Source organism: Bufo gargarizans, chromosome 3, assembly GCF_014858855.1.
Source record: "Bufo gargarizans isolate SCDJY-AF-19 chromosome 3, ASM1485885v1, whole genome shotgun sequence".
Lineage (NCBI taxonomy): Eukaryota > Metazoa > Chordata > Amphibia > Anura > Bufonidae > Bufo > Bufo gargarizans.
Genome location: NC_058082.1, coordinates 286130293 through 286145048, shown reverse-complemented (window position 1 = coordinate 286145048; position 14756 = coordinate 286130293).

Genomic DNA, 14756 nt, shown 5'->3' with positions numbered 1-14756 from the left:
AAGAAATAAATCAAAAATGAGGAACCTGTGCTAGCTCTCAGCCAGTCCTGCTCCGGCCTCCAGAGAGTTTGCGCCTGTTTAAGTGCGAATAAGTTTTGCTACCATCACATACTCGGAGAGGGTGGGTTCGGCAAAGTCATCTCGGCGACAGATGTCATCCGTAGAGAGCAGGTGGCAATTAAGATACAGTCAAAACCCAAGTCATTAAAGTCCCACATTACCGAGAGATACATCCTAAGGCTTTCCAACGAGTGTCCCTTCCTAGTCCACGGGTACGGCGTCTTCCACACAGCAGACATTTTTTTGATCTATCAACTGGGCGGACCTGGAGGCTGGAAGAAGCGAGTCCCCAGTAACATTGCCGGCTGATGATCTAAGTGACTTTCTCAAACAAGCAATTCCTGTGCCTTATAGTGAAGTCTACAAAAACGACATTGAAGAAATAAACCAGAATCTCTTTAAGAACATCTGTTTTGTGGGTCATGAATGGGCTGAAGATTACACAAATACCACCGTCCATTCAGATGTGTTACCACCGGATGCAGCACAGGATCACAAATCTGATTCAATTACCTAATCATACCCGAGGAACACCATCGTTCAGAGGAGCACCATCCTGCTAGATATCCATGATGCAGAGGACCACCATCCTACCAGATTTCCATGATGCAGAGGACCACCATCCTGCCAGATATCCATGATGAAGAGGACCACCATCCTGCCTGATATCCATGATGCAGAGGACCACCATCCTGCTAGATATCCATGATGCAGAGGACCACCATCCTGCCAGATATCCATGATGCAGAGGACCACCATCCTGCCAGATATCTATGATGCAGAGGACCACCATCCTGCCAGATATCTATGATGCAGAGGACCACCATCCTGCTAGATATCTATGATGCAGAGGACCACCATCCTGCTAGATATCTATGATGCAGAGGACCACCATCCTGCTAGATATCTATGATGCAGAGGACCACCATCCTGCCAGATATCCATGAAGCAGAGGACCACCATCCTGCCTGATATCTATGATGCATAGGACCACCATCCTGCTAGATATCTATGATGCAGAGGACCACCATCCTGCCAGATATCTATGATGCAGAGGACCACCATCCTGCTAGATATCTATGATGCAGAGGACCACCATCCTGCTAGATATCTATGATGCAGAGGACCACCATCCTGCTAGATATCCATGATGCAGAGGACCACCATCCTGCCAGATATCCATGAAGCAGAGGACCACCATCCTGCCTGATATCTATGATGCATAGGACCACCATCCTGCTAGATATCTATGATGCAGAGGACCACCATCCTGCCAGATATCTATGATGCAGAGGACCACCATCCTGCTAGATATCTATGATGCAGAGGACCACCATCCTGCTAGATATCTATGATGCAGAGGACCACCATCCTGCTAGATATCCATGATGCAGAGGACCACCATCCTGCCAGATATCCATGATGCAGAGGACCACCTTCCTGCCTGATATCTATGATGCATAGTGACCACCATCCTGCCAGATATCCATGATGCAGAGGACCACCATCCTGCTAGATATCTGATGCAGAGGACCACCATCCTGCCAGATATCTATGATGCAGAGGACCACCATCCTGCTAGATATCTATGATGCAGAGGACCACCATCCTGCTAGATATCTATGATGCAGAGGACCACCATCCTGCTAGATATCTATGATGCAAAGGACCACCATCCTGCTAGATATCTATGATGCAGAGGACCACCATCCTGCTAGATATCTATGATGCAGAGGACCACCATCCTGCTAGAGATCTATGATGCAGAGGACCACCATCCTGCTAGATATCCATGATGCAGAAGACCACCATCCTGCCAGATATCTATGATGCAGAGGATCACCATCCTGCCAGATACAGTATTTATGATGCAGAGGACTGCCATCCTGCCGTATATCCATGATGCAGAGGACCGCCATCCCACCAGATATCTATGATGCAGAGGACCACCATCCCGCCAGATATCTATGATGCAGAGGACCGCCATCCCGCCAGATATCCATGATGCAGAGAACCGCCATCCCGCCAACTATACATGATGCAGAGGACCGCCATCCCGCCAGATATACATCATGCAGAGGACCGCCATCCCGCCAGATATCCATGATGCAGAGGACCACCATCCCGCCAGATATCCATGATGCAGAGGACCACCATCCCGCCAAATATCCATGATGCAGAGGACCACCATCCCGCCAGATATCCATGATGCAGAGCTCCACTAACATCTCCAGCATTTCTATATTATTAATTAACTTAGTTAATAAAATCTTTCTGGGTTTTCTAAGTTCTTTGGTTCCTTTTTATTCATGCAGTTCAGGTCTATGTACATGGTACAAGGAGACCCCAACCAGAGTAACAGCCACACCCCAAAAACAGCCATAGTGCCTTCATTAAGAGCACTGTTAGCGTGACCCCCCATCATTAGTGTCAGCACAGTGTCCCTATAAACAGTATGACCTTGCCTTCTGACCATTCCAGATCCAGCAGGACTGTCCCTAATTTCGCTCTCTGTCTTCCGGTCCCTGAGAACTGCCGCATATTCCGACTTCATCTGTATGTGGATCCTCAGGACACAGCGGCGAAGAAGGAACCATCAGCTTCCTCCTGCTCCACCATTTAGCTGCTGCCAGAGGTTCAGCGCAGGCGGGCCCGATACAGTGACATCACCTAAGCTGCTGTGCTGTGCCACAGATGACGCAGACCGGAGAAGAGCAGTCCTGCTCTGCACCACTCCTTGTGGGAACATGGGATGGGTTTATTTCAAAGTTAGGAAGCATCACTGTGCATGGGGAACTTAGGGGGCCTCATAATGTGTGGAGTGCACTTTTGGGGGTGTCACACAATTTATAGGAGGCACTTAAGGGGCCTCACACTGTGTGGAGTGCACTTATGGGGGTGTTATACTGTATAGGGGGCACTTATGGAGGCCTCTTACTTTTTGAGGAGTACTAAGGGTACATCATACTATAAAGAGGCATAAATGAGGCATTCTTACAGTGCTGCCACTGGGTGGAGTAATAGGCTTGGCTTTGTGTATAAATATATATTGCCATGGTGGGCTACACGTGACACTGATTATTTTTCTCCCCTTGGGCTTTCCACAAGGGGGGGTCTGAATATTGCTCCCTATTTGTAATCATTAAATTCAGCTGAAAACGTCCGGCTGCCTGCAGCCACCACCAGGGGGAGCTCAGTACATACCTACTTATAGGTAGATAAGACTGTGGAGCACCCCATACTGCTGACTAAACCCCTGCCGCGGGAGCGAGACCGTATTGATTTCCTGCCACGTCCTCTGCTCCTGCATTGTGTCTGCGCCATTTATTCCCGCAACTCGCCTGCGCCTCTTTACACGCTGCCTGTGGGGAGTAGTCATTCACTAGGCTGACACATGTAGTCACATATGTTTTGGGCACATCCACACAGAATGGATCCACTTGGGGATGCATATCTTATTTAAAGGGTTAATACTGCCACCGACCCCCTGTATTTACACCGGCTGGGTTAAGTGTAATGTTATAAGCCAATGAAAGACTATTATTACCGCTGTCCTGAGGATCGGCCACCAGTATTAGGTCGGTGGCGGTCTGACTCTCGGCATCCTCGCTGATCATGTGTTTGAAGGGTTTCCAGCAGGAGCGGTAGATGTTTAGGGCCGCCGTTTTCTGACTGCGGACCCTGCACTCAATTGTATGTGCTTCCACAGGACCGAGAAACAATTGAGCATACAGCAGCGTCAGCAGAAAAAGGGTATCAATGGTGACGTAGACGGCGTGGTGACATCATCACACCACCTGCAATGTTCCACAGGAGAGGCCGGGTCTACATGGCTTCATTATGGGAGCATTTGGGGACAAGTGAGTAGAGACAGCCATCCCCTTTTTTCTCCATGTGCCCTATCCCTGATATTTTGGTTAGGGTTTCACTAGGAGGTGTCCATCTTCCTTCCCTAGTTCTGAGGCCTGATTCCCTGTTTCCCCCTTCCCTCCTATGCTCGGTGTGGTGTTTCCCTCCCACACTGAAGCGTGACTGGTATTCGCTGCAGATATTTTCTTGGGATGGAAGAGAAATCCAGGGAATCCTCATCTATCCTGTACTCATCCGATCATGTTCCTCAGGTTGTGGAGCACCTCAATGTGAGAGGTGTTGGGCCCTTCTCTATGAGTTAGAGCACAGCCACTGAAATTCCGGAACTCCTGCTCCAGCAGACACAGCCCGTTTACAGCCACTTGAATGGCCTTTAAAAGCCCGAGGTGGAGAAGTGCTCCAGGAGTGGTGACCTGGAGGTTGGAGTCCATTGATGGCACATTTGGACTCCCTTCACTTTCCCGCATTCGAAGCGTACTCACCTCTCTTTGCTCGGGCCTTCAGGCTGGGCAAGATGATAATTTTTTTTATAAGGCACACTTTATTTATTTATTTTGTTTCACTGTGTGTTAACTTTTCACATTGTCCATCACAAGGACTTGCAGGGTCCGGCACCCTTATGGGTTATCCCCTGAGGTCTGGGGATGGGCATGTATGGCCATTAGGTTCCTCGCCCCCCTCAACCCCTTGTCTTTCGCCTCTGGGGGGGGGGGGGAGCCACACCTCGACTAAGGGTCCTTTCATTCAATACAGTGATCTATCAGATTATCAGGTAAGAGTGTTTCTATAAATGCCCATTCCCAATAAGCTGCTAGCGATCACCGTCAGGTGATTCTGTCGTTCCGGCAGCACCAGAAATCATCGTTCCTGCTCAGCAGATCGTGGAGTATAAACAATGATCTACTGCACTGGAACAATGACTTTCTATGGGGACCAGCGGTCGCTGTATTGCTCTCTTGTCCCCATACGGCGAGGGATGTAAATGCTGATGATTATCGGGAGCATCTGCTTCGTTCCTGATAAACTGTCAGCTCATCGGTCCAAGAAGAAGAAGGACCCTAAAGCTCTTGGCTAAAACCTGAGGTGGAAGCCAGAGTAACAACAAGCTCTTCCTTGGCTTTGGCTGAAGTGGGCGACCTGTCCCTGACCCTCACAGGGCCTATTGGCTTGGAGGGATGGGGAATGGTTTTATGGGGGGCTTGCAATAGACCGCACCTTTTGAGGCACATGCGTGAAGAAAGTCACGTTCCTCAGGTCACCATGTAGTAGGACGGATCACGGACCCATTCAAGTTGAACATGATGCCCGTGCATTGGGGAGTGCAAATTGCGGTCCCCAATGCATTCATTTTCCTTTCCGTCCTAATAGAAGTCTATGGGCAGAGGAACGGATCCGTCGTCCTTCCGTCTTATGGATTCCGTTATAACCATGTTATAATGGAAAGCCATAACGGAATCCCTAACACTAGTGTGAACCCACCCTACGTGGCATTCTTAGTAACGGTACTGACCCAGAGAGTAACCTCATCATGTTGATTGTGATTGATGAAAAATTTAGGATGTAAAAACTTAGTATTGTTGTTTTTTTCCTATCTCCCATGCAGAAAGGGCTAATGAAAGTTATGTGTACCTCAAAATGGTGCCATTAAAAACTGCAACTTGTCCTACAAAAGCCAAACCCTCATAAGGCTACATAGACAGAAAAATAAAAATAAATATAGCTCTTTTTAAAAAATCCCTTGGTCAACAGGGCCCTAAACAGGCTGGTCATGGAGGGATTAATTATGTAAAATACCCTCACAACACCTCAGTTCAGAGGGTCGGGGTCTTGTGAGCCGGCATGTGGTTACTATATGTTGCCCCCATTGGAAACCAGTGTAATAAGATCAGATATGTTAGTGATGGGCCTTGGTTTGCCTCATCCGCACAGACTTTGTACATTCCCCTTCCCTTCAAGATGGAGTTCATGACATCCCAATCCACTGCTGACCTCTGTCCACTGAATATGCAAATCCCATGACATCACAATCAAGTGCCCTCCTTCATCCACTGAATATGCAAATCAGATGACATCACAAACCAGGACTTGGCAACCTTCTGTAGACTATGACATCACAATCACCAATGACATCATAGAGTTCCTTTTTACAGTTCCGAGACTCCTGAAGCTCAGTCTTTCCAGATACTTCAAACTGGCGCGATACTTCTGTGTTATTTGCGAGTTTGGATGTAAATTGACTTTGTTTTTTAACGTCTTTTGGAATAGTTGACAATGAGCTCCAGGAAAAGACGTAGAGGGAGAAAGAAAGAGGAGGCTGCGGCCGAAAATGAGGAGGAGAAAGATTCAAAGCGAGTTCCACATAAGAGACCCAGGATCGGGACCGAAAAAGAAGCACCAGATGGAAAAACGCCATCCAGTCCATCACCGCCAAAGAGGAAAAGATCAAGCGAGCAACTTGACGGTAGCAAAACCAGAGAACCCAGACAGGGTAAGAAAAAAATCTAAAATGAGAAACCTGTGCTAGCTCTCAGCCAGTCCTGCTCCGGCCTCCAGAGAGTTTGCGCCTCTTTAAGTGCGGATAAGTTTTGCTACCATCACATACTCGGAGAGGGTGGGTTCGGCAAAGTCATCTCGGCGACGGATGTCATCCGTAGAGAGCAGGTGGCAATTAAGATACAGTCAAAATCCAAGTCATTAAAGTCCCACCTTACCGAGAGATACATCCTAAGGCTTTCCAACGAGTGTCCCTTCCTAGTCCACGGGTATGGCGTCTTCCACACAGCAGACATTTTTTTGATCTATCAACTGGGCGGACCTGGAGGCTGGAAGAAGCGAGTCCCCAGTAACATTGTCGGCTGATGATCTAAGTGACTTTCTCAACCAAGCAATTTCTGTGCCTTATAGTTAAGTCTACAAAAACGACATTGAAGAAATAAACCAGAATCTCTTTAAGAACATCTGTTTTGTGGGTCCTGAATGGGCTGAAGATTACACAAATACCACCGTCCATTCAGATGTGTTACCACCGGATTCAGCACAGGATCACAGATCTGATTCAATTACCTAATCATACCCGAGGGAGGAACACCATCGTTCAGAGGACCACCATCCTGCTAGATATCCATGATGCAGAGGACCAACATCCTGCCAGATTTCCATGATGCAGAGGACCACCATCCTGCCAGATATCCATGATGCAGAGGACCACCATCCTGCCAGATATCCATGATGCAGAGGACCACCATCCTGCCAGATATCCATGATGCAGAGGACCACCATCCTGCCTGATATCTATGATGCAGAGGAACACCATCCTGCTAGATATCTATGATGCATAGGACCACCGTCCTGCTAGATATCTATGATGCATAGGACCACCGTCCTGCTAGATATCTATGATGCAGAGGACCACCATCCTGCTAGATATCTATGATGCAGAGGACCACCATCCTGCTAGATATCTATGATGCAGAGGACCACCATCCTGCCAGATATCTATGATGCAGAGGACCACCATCCTGCCAGATATCTATGATGCAGAGGACCACCATCCTGCCAGATATCTATGATGCAGAGGACCACCATCCTGCCAGATATCCATGATGCAGAGGACCACCATCCTGCCAGATATCCATGATGCAGAGGACCACCATCCTGCCTGATATCTATGATGCAGAGGACCAACATCCTGCTAGATATCTATGATGCAGAGGACCACCATCCTGCCAGATATCTATGATGCAGAGGACCACCATCCTGCCAGATATCCATGATGCAGAGGACCACCATCCTGCCAGATATCCATGATGCAGAGGACCACCATCCTGCTAGATATCTATGATGCAGAGGATCACCATCCTGCTAGATATCTATGATGCAGAGGACCACCATCCTGCTAGATATCTATGATGCAGAGGACCGCCATCCTGCCAGATATCCATGATGCAGAGGACCGCCATCCCACCAGATATCTATGATGCAGAGGACCGCCATCCCGTCAGATATACATGATGCAGAGGACCGCCATCCCGTCAGATATACATGATGCAGAGGACCACCATCCCGCCAGATATCCATGATGCAGAGGACCACCATCCTGCCAGATATCCATGATGCAGAGGACCACCATCCCGCCAGATATCCATGATGCAGAGCTCCACTAACATCTCCAGCATTTCTATATTATTAATGAACATAGTTAATAAAATCTTTCTGGGTTTTCTAAGTTCTTTGGTTCCTTTTTATTTTGCAGTTCAGGTCTATGCACATGGTACAAGGAGACCCCAACCAGGAGTAACAGCCACACCCCAAAAACAGCCATAGTGCCTCCATTAAGAGCACTGTTAGCATGACCCCCATCATTAGTGTCAGCACAATGTCCCTATAAACAGTATGACCTTGCCTTCCGACCATTCCAGATCCAGCAGGACTGTCCCTAATTTCGCTCTCTGTCTTCCGGTCCCAAAGAGCTGCCGCATATTCCGACTTCATCTGTATGTGGATCCTCAGAACACAGCGGTGAAGAAGGAACCATCAGCTTCCTCCTGCTCCACCATTTAGCTGCTGCCAGTGGTTCAGCGCAGGCGGGCCCGATACAGTGACATCGCCGAACCTGCTGTGCTGGGCCACACATGACGTAGACCGGAGAAGAGCAGTCCTGCTCTGCACAGCTCCTTGTGGGAACATTGGATGGGTTTATTTCAAAGTTAGGAATGCATGGGGCACTTAGGGGGCCTCATAATGTGTGGAGTGCACTTTTGGGGGTGTCACACAATTTATAGGGGGCACTTAAGGGGCCTCACACTGTGTGGAGTGCACTTATGGGGGTGTTATACTGTATAGGGGGCACTTATGGAGGCCTCATACTTTTTGAGGAGTACTAAGGGTACATCATACTATAAAGAGGCATAAATGATGCATTCTTACAGTGCTGCCACTGGGTGGAGTAATAGGCTTGGCTTAGTGTATAAATATATATTGCCATGGTGGGCTACACGTGACACAGATTTTTTTTCTTCCCTTGGGCTTTCCACAAGGGGGGGTCTGAATATTGCTCCCTATTTGTAATCATTAAATTCAGCTGAAAACGTCCGGCTGCCTGCAGCCACCACCAGGGGGAGCTCAGTACATACCTCCCTATAGGAAGATAAGACTGTGGCGCACCCCATACTGCTGACTGAACCCCTGCCGCGGGAGCGAGACCGTATTGATTTCCTGCCACGTCCTCTGCTCCTGCATTGTGTCTGCGCCATTTATACCCGCAACTCGCCTGCGCCTCTTTACACGCTGCCTGTGGGGAGTAGTAGTCATTCACTAGGCTGACACATGTAGTCACATATGTTTTGGGCACATCCACACAGAATGGATCCACTTGGGATGCATATCTTATTTAAAGGGTTAATACTGCCACCGACCCCCTGTATTTATACCAGCTGGGTTAAGTGTAACGTTATAAGCCAATGAAAGACTATTATTACCGCTGTCCTGAGGATCGGCCATCAGTATTAGGTCGGTGGCGGTCTGACTCTCGGCATCCTGGCTGATCATGTGTTTGAAGGGGCTCCAGCAGGAGCGGTAGATGTTTAGGGCCGCCGTTTTCTGACTGCGGACCCTGCACTCAATTGTATCTGCTTCCACTGGACCGAGATACAATTGAGCATACAGCAGCGTCAGCAGAAAAAGGGTATCAATGGTGACGTAGACAGCGTGGTGACATCATCACACCACCTGCGATGTTCCACAGGAGAGGCCGGGTCTACATGGCTTCATTATGGGAGCACTCGGGGACAAGTGAGTAGAGACAGCCATCCCCTTTTTTCTCCATGTGCCCTATCCCTAATATTTTGGTTAGGGTTTCACTAGGAGGTGTCCATCTTCCTTCCCTAGTTCTGAGGCCTGATTCCCTGTTTCCCCCTTCCCTCCTATGCTCGGTGTGGTGTTTCCCTCCCACACTGAAGCGTGACTGGTATTCGCTCCAGATATTTTCTTGGGATGGAAGAGAAATCCAGGGAATCCTCATCTATCCTGTACTCATCCGATCATGTTCCTCAGGTTGTGGAGCACCTCAATGTGAGAGGTGTTGGGCCCTTCTCTATGAGTTAGAGCACAGCCACTGAAATTCCGGAACTCCTGCTCCAGCAGACACAGCCCGTTTACAGCCACTTGAATGGCCTTTAAAAGCCAGAGGTGGAGAAGTGCTCCAGGAGTGGTGACCTGGAGGTTGGAGTCCATTGATGGCACATTTGGACTCCCTTCACTTTCCCGCATTCGAAGCGTACTCACCTCTCTTTGCTCGGGCCTTCAGGCTGGGCAAGATGATAATTTTTTTTATAAGGCACACTTTATTTATTTATTTTGTTTCACTGTGTGTTAACTTTTCACATTGTCCATCACAAGGACTTGCAGGGTCCGGCACCCTTATGGGTTATCCCCTGAGGTCTGGGGATGGGCGTGTATGGCCATTAGGTTCCTCGCCCCCCTCAACCCCTTGTCTTTCGCCTCTGGGGGGGGAGCCACACCTTGACTAAGGTTCCTTTTATTCAATACAGTGATCTATCAGATTATCAGGTAAGAGTGTTTCTATAAATGCCCATTCCCAATAAGCTGCTAGCGATCATCGTCAGGTGATTCCGTCGTTCCGGCAGCACCAGAAATCATCGTTCCTGCTCAGCAGATCGTGGAGTATAAACAATGATCTACTGCACTGGAACAATGACTTTCTATGGGGACCAGCGGTCGCTGTATTGCTCTCTTGTCCCCATACGGCGAGGGATGTAAATGCTGATGATTATCGGGAGCATCTGCTTCGTTCCTGATAAACTGTCAGCTCATCGGTCCAAGAAGAAGAAGGACCCTAAGGCTCTTGGCTAACACCTGAGGTGGAAGCCAGAGCAACAACAAGCTCTTTCTTGGCTTTGGCTGAAGTGGGCAACCTGTCCCTGACCCTCACAGGGCCTACTGGCTTGGAGGGATGGGGAATGGTTTTATGGGGGGCTTGCAATAGACCGCACCTTTTGAGGCACATGCGTGAAGAAAGTCACGTTCCTCAGGTCACCATGTAGTAGGACGGATCACGGACCCATTCAAGTTGAACATGATGCCCGTGCATTGGGGAGTGCAAATTGCGGTCCCCAATGCATTCATTTTCCTTTCCGTCCTAATAGAAGTCTATGGGCAGAGGAACGGATCCGTCGTCCTTCCGTCTTATGGATTCCGTTATAACCATGTTATAATGGAAAGCCATAACGGAATCCCTAACACTAGTGTGAACCCACCCTACGTGGCATTCTTAGTAACGGTACTGACCCAGAGAGTAACCTCATCATGTTGATTGTGATTGATGAAAAATTTAGGATGTAAAAACTTAGTATTGTTGTTTTTTTCCTATCTCCCATGCAGAAAGGGTTAATGAAAGTTATGTGTACCTCAAAATGGTGCCATTAAAAACTGCAACTTGTCCTACAAAAGCCAAACCCTCATAAGGCTACATAGACAGAAAAATAAAAATAAATATAGCTCTTTTTAACCACTTAAGGACCACAGGTTTATACCCCCCTAGTGACCAGGCCCTTTTTTACAAATCGGCACTCCACAACTTTAGCGGTTTATTGCTCGGTCATGCAACTTACCACCCAAATGAATTTTACCTCCTTTTCTTCTCACTAATAGAGCTTTCATTTGGTGGTATTTCATTGCCGCTGACATTTTTACTTTTTTTGTTATTAATCGAAATTTAACGATTTTTTTGCAAAAAAATGACATTTTTCACTTTCAGCTGTAAAATTTTGCAAAAAAAACGACATCCATATATACATTTTTCGCCAAATTTATTGTTCTACATGTCTTTGATAAAAAAAAAATGTTTGGGCAAAAAAAAAAAATGGTTTGGGTAAAAGTTATAGCATTTGCAAACTATGGTACAAAAATGTGAATTTCCGCTTTTTGAAACAGCTCTGACTTTCTGAGCACCTGTCATGATTCCTGAGGTTCTACAATGCCCAAACAGTAGAAAACCCCCACAAATGACCCCATTTCGGAAAGTAGACACCCTAAGGTATTCGCTGATGGGCATAGTGAGTTCATAGAACTTTTTATTTTTTGTCACAAGTTAGCGGAAAATGATGATGATTTTATTTTTTTATTTTTTCTTACAAAGTCTCATATTCCACTAACTTGCGACAAAAAATAAAAAATTCTAAAAACTTGCCATGCCCCTCACGGAATACCTTGGGGTGTCTTCTTTCCAAAATGGGGTCACTTGTGGGGTAGTTATACTGCCCTGGCAATTTAGGGGCCCAAATGTGTGAGAAGAACTTTGCAATCAAAATGTGTAAAAAATGACCGGTGAAATCCAAAAGGTGCACTTTGGAATATGTGCCCCTTTGCCCACCTTGGCAGCAAAAAAGTGTGACACATCTGGTATCGCCGTACTCAGGAGAAGTTGGGGAATGTGTTTTGGGGTGTCATTTTACATATACCCATGCTGGGTGAGAAAAATATCTTGGTCAAATGCCAACTTTGTATAAAAAAATGGGAAAAGTTGTCTTTTGCCAAGATATTTCTCTCACCCAGCATGGGTATATGTAAAATGACACCCCAAAACACATTCCCCAACTTCTCCTGAGTACGGCGATACCACATGTGTGACACTTTTTTGCTGCCAAGGTGGGCAAAGGGGCACATATTCCAAAGTGCACCTTTCAGATTTTGCAGGCCATTTTTTACACATTTTGATTGCAAGGTACTTCTCACACATTTGGGCCCCTAAATTGCCAGGGCAGTATAACTACGCCACAAGTGACCCCATTTTGGAAAGAAGACACCCCAAGGTATTCCGTGAGGGGCATGGCGAGTTCCTAGAATTTTTTATTTTTTGTCACAAGTTAGCGGAAAATGATGATTTTTTTTTTTTTATCTTTTTTCCTTACAAAGTCTCATATTCCACTAACTTGCGACAAAAAATAAAAAATTCTAGGAACTCGCCATGCCCCTCACGGAATACCTTGGGGTGTCTTCTTTCCAAAATGGGGTCACTTGTGGCGTAGTTATACTGCCCTGGCAATTTAGGGGCCCAAATGTGTGAGAAGTACTTTGCAATCAAAATGTGTAAAAAATGGCCGGTGAAATCCGAAAGGTGCACTTTGGAATATGTGCCCCTTTGCCCACCTTGGCATCAAAAAAGTGTCACATATCTGGTATCGCCGTACTCAGGAGAAGTTGGGGAATGTGTTTTGGGGTATCATTTTACATATACCCATGCTGGGTGAGAGAAATATCTTGGCAAAAGACAACTTTTCCCATTTTTTTATACAAAGTTGGCATTTGACCAAGATATTTTTCTCACCCAGCATGGGTATATGTAAAATGACACCCCAAAACACATTCCCCAACTTCTCCTGAGTACGGCGATACCAGATGTGTGACACTTTTTTGCTGCCAAGGTGGGCAAAGGGGCACATATTCCAAAGTGCACCTTTCGGATTTTGCAGGGCATTTTTTACACATTTTGATTGCAAAGTTCTTCTCACACATTTGGGCCCCTAAATTGCCAGGGCAGTATAACTACGCCACAAGTGACCCCATTTTGGAAAGAAGACACCCCAAGGTATTCCGTGAGGGGCATGGCGAGTTCCTAGAATTTTTTATTTTTTGTCGCAAGTTAGTGGAATATGAGACTTTGTAAGGAAAAAAGAAAAATCATCATTTTCCGCTAACTTGTGACAAAAAATAAAAAATTCTAGGAACTCGCCGTGCCCCTCACGGAATACCTTGGGGTGTCTTCTTTCCAAAATGGGGTCACTTGTGGCGTAGTTATACTGCCCTGGCAATTTAGGGGCCCAAATGTGTAAGAAGTACCTTGCAATCAAAATGTGTAAAAAATGGCCGGTGAAATCCGAAAGGTGCCCCTTTGCCCACCTTGGCATCAAAAAAGTGTGACACATCTGGTATCGCCGTACTCAGGAGAAGTTGGGCAATGTGTTTTGGGGTGTCATTTTACATATACCCATGCTGGGTGAGAGAAATATCTTGGCAAAAGACAACTTTTCCCATTTTTTTATACAAAGTTGGCATTTGACCAAGATATTTTTCTCACCCAGCATGGGTATATGTAAAATGACACCCCAAAACACATTCCCCAACTTCTCCTGAGTACGGCGATACCACATGTGTGACACTTTTTTGCAGCCTAGATGCGCAAAGGGGCCCAAATTCCTTTTAGGAGGGCATTTTTAGACATTTGGATCCCAGACTTCTTCTCACACTTTCGGGCCCCTAAAAAGCCAGGGCAGTATAAATACCCCACATGTGACCCCACTTTGGAAAGAAGACACCCCAAGGTATTCAATGAGGGGCATGGCGAGTTCCTAGAATTTTTTATTTTTTTGCATAAGTTAGCGGATATTGATTTTTTTTTGTTTTTTTCTCACAAAGTCTCACTTTCCGCTAACTTAGGACAAAAATTTCAATCTTTCATGGACTCAATATGCCCCTCACGGAATACCTTGGGGTGTCTTCTTTCCGAAATGGGGTCACATGTGGGGTATTTATACTGCCCTGGCTTTTTAGGGGCCCTAAAGCGTGAGAAGAAGTCTGGAATATAAATGTCTAAAAATGTTTACGCATTTGGATTCCGTGAGGGGTATGGTGCGTCCATGTGAGATTTTATTTTTTGACACAAGTTAGTGGAATATGAGACTTAGTAAGAAAAAACAAAAACAAACAAAAAATTTCCGCTAACTTGTGCCAAAAAAAATGTCTGAATGGAGCCTTACCAGGGGGGGGGGGGGGGGTGATCAATGACAGGGGGGTGATCAATGACAGGGGGG